The sequence below is a fragment of the Hippocampus comes genome, unplaced genomic scaffold (genome assembly GCF_001891065.2).
Source record: "Hippocampus comes isolate QL1 unplaced genomic scaffold, H_comes_QL1_v1.1 scaffold296, whole genome shotgun sequence".
Classification (NCBI taxonomy): domain Eukaryota; kingdom Metazoa; phylum Chordata; class Actinopteri; order Syngnathiformes; family Syngnathidae; genus Hippocampus; species Hippocampus comes.
In genome coordinates, this window is record NW_017804975.1 from 368,923 (window position 1) to 372,167 (window position 3,245).

At 47.8% G+C, this 3,245-nt stretch overlaps 1 long non-coding RNA gene across 1 annotated transcript in view; it reads left to right on the top strand.

Moving 5' to 3' along the window:
- The window catches only part of LOC109529323 (uncharacterized), a 5,296-nt gene extending 2,051 nt beyond the window's left edge, over positions 1-3,245 (top strand). The window contains exon 3 of the long non-coding RNA XR_002170819.1: positions 3,043-3,245. This is a non-coding gene — a long non-coding RNA (uncharacterized LOC109529323). The remainder of the gene's footprint in view (positions 1-3,042) is intronic.

Below are 3,245 nucleotides of genomic sequence, written 5' to 3' on the forward strand. Positions count from 1 at the left end.
TTTGTGTGTGCGTGTACACATACGTGTGTGTGTGTGTGTGTGTGTGTGTGTGTGTGTGTGTGTGTGTGTGTGTGTGTGAGATTAAATTTGCTACAGTGAAAAACCCCCTGTTGTTCAAAAATTTCTTGTTGCAAACATGATTTCGTTGTAGAGGAGTTTCACTGTATCAAACATTTCCCCTTGCGTGTGGTGTGGTGGCCACAGAGTGACAGCTCTGCACCTGGGCCACCGTCATGTGGATCTTGAATTTCTGAATAATATGTGCAACTCTCATTACATTAACCTACTTAAAGATGAGCTTATAGCCTTTATCTGTAACATAGTTTTCTATAATACATTTTCTATTTAATCTCCTGAGACAACACTATTCTTCACTTTTCAGGTGCATGCTAAGTGTGCTCCACACCATCACCCTACAACACGGTGACCTTTTGTTACCCTTCAAATTGGCTGCCTTACTGCTTCAAAGTTTGACCTTGATTGAACATGCGATGTCATTTTTGTCCAAGCCTGTTTCATGCGGGGCTTTGTTCTGTCGAACCACAAATCAAAAGCAATGTCTGGTTTTCATTACTTAATTTTTCATATTCTACTCATCTCATCTCATCTCATCTCATTCTCTTCCGCTTATCCGAGGTTGGGTTGTGGGGGCCGATCTACTGCCAGCAATGCGGACTAAACTCTGACACTGGTCGTACAAGGATCAAACAGCCTTTGCATAGGGTGTCCGATACCCCTTACTAGCGGAGCACCCTACTCAAGATACGCCGGGGTACATGGTCGAACGCCTTTTCCAATTCCACAAAACAAATAATGACTGGTTAGGCAAACTGCCATGCACGTTCGAGGACCGTGTCGAAGGTGTAGAGCTGGTCCACTGCTCCACGGTTAGGATGAAAACCACACTGTTCCTCCTTAATCTGCGACCCCCCTCTCCAGCAGCCCTCAATAGAACTTACCAGGGAGGCTGAGGAATGCGATGCCTCCGTAGTTGGAACATGCATTCTGGTCCCCCTTCTTAAAAAGAGGGACCACCACTCCGGTCTGCCACTGTACCCAATGTCCACGCAATGTTGTACAAGCATGTCAACCAGGGCAGCCCCACAACATCCAGAGCCTTGAGGAACTTCGGGCGGATCTCATACCCCACTAAGATTTTTAATCACCTCGGTGACTTCAACCCCATAGATAAGAGAGTCCCCACGCTCCGCTTCCTCAAAGGAAAGCGTGTAATTGAGGAGGTCTTCAAAGTATTCTCCCCACCGACTCACAACGTCTCGAGTTGAAGTCAGCAGTTCCCTATCTCCACTATAATCAGTTTTTAATACTGCCCTGCTTCCCCACTCTTGAGGCATCGGCTGGTGGACCAGACGTTCCTCAAAGCCACCCGAAATTCATTTTCCATGGCCTCGCTAAAATCCTTCCACACTCAAGTTGCATTCCGTTTGGCCAGCTGGTACCCGTCACCAGCCTCCAGAGTCCCACAGCCCAAATGGGTCCCTTAGGGCTCCTTCTTCAGCTTGATGGCATCCCTTACCGCCAGTTTGGGGATTGCTGCCATGACAGGCTCCGACCACTTTACAGCCACAGCGCCAATCAGCCGCCTCAACAATGGACGTGCAGAACATGGTCCACTCTTCCTCAATGTCCCTTGCCTCTCCCAGGATGTTGGTGAAGTTCTGGAAGAGGTAGGACTTGAAACTCTTTCTGACGGGATTCCCAGCAAACTCTCACGATCTGTGAGCAGTTGACATCTTTGCCCCTCTCTTCACCTGACTGTCCAAAACGTGTGTCCACAAATCCAATGACATATTTACAAAGTTGATTATTTGACTGCGGCCTATGATGTCCTGGTGGCAAGTTCACATATGGAAACCCTTATGAATGAACATGATGTTCGTTATAAACAATCTGTGCTTAACACAGATGTCCGGTAACAGAACACCACTCAGGGGCCGTTCCTCACAGTCAGGTCTCACTGTCATTGCCCAAGTGAGCACCCAAGTCCCTTCACAAAATGAGGGAGGGGAATCCTCTCCATCACCCCGGCCTTCCTGTGTGGAGTTTTCACTGGGTATTCCTGTTTCCCCTCACATTCCAAAAACATGCGTGCCAGGTTAATGGAACACTCTAAATTGTCCCTAGGTGCATTATGCATGTATGCATCCCTCCATCACTGACTACGGGCGAAAGGCAAACTACACTCTGAATTGGTCGTCAGTCAGTCGCAGAGCAAGAATGCATGTATTTTGTCCATATTTCTTTATATTTTGTCATAGATCTGGTTTTAGTGTCTTTGTCCTATGTGGCCCCCCCCAGTCGCATTGATGAAAAAAATGTGGCCCCAACCAACACTTAAGTTTCCCATAGCTGACCTAAAATGGTTCAGAAAAAAAAAGTGGTGTGATTTGAAGAAAAAAGTACCAATTACATATTCAACAGGAATGTTGGAAGTAGGGCGGCCCGGCAGTCGAGTGGTTAGCACGTTGACTTCACAGTGCAGAGATACCGGGTTCAATTCCAGCTCCGGCCTTCCTGTGTGGAGTTTACATGTTCTCCCCGTGCTTGTGTGGGTTTTATCCGGGTCCTCCGGCTTCCTCCCACATTCCAAAAACATGCATGGCAGACTGATTGTGATTGAACACTCAAAATTGTCCCTCGGTGTGAGTGTGGGCACAAATGGTTGTTCGTTTCTGTGTGACCTGCGATTGACTGGCAACCGATTCATGGTGTCCCCCGCCTACTGCCCAAAGACAGCTGGGATAGGCTCCAGCACCCGCCACGACCCTAGTGAGGATCAAGCCGTTCGGAAAATGAATGAATGAATGTTTGAAGTCATATTTTATATTAACAATAATAAGGAGCCAAACATGCCAGCATGCGCTCTTCTGGGCAGTGGATTTTAGCTTGATTGATTGCCTTGCAAGCACAAAAAGTTCTGCACTAGGGTCAAACTGTCACCATTACCAAAGTTTGAACTGTTTTAATGTTGTTAATTGTCATGTAGACGCAAAAATAAGTAATCCAGTTTCTCATCCACAGGAAGTGTAGTGCAGATGCCATGTCTCTCAGTCAACTGCAGCGGGGCGACGGTGGCAGCTGTGGAGGTGGCGAATGGGAGGTGGGACTTGCCACTCTGGAGAAGCAGCTGATGTGTCCCATCTGCCTGGAGATCCTCCACAAGCCCATCGTCATCCTGCCATGCCAGCACAACCTGTGCAGGAGGTGTGCCAATGAGCTCTACC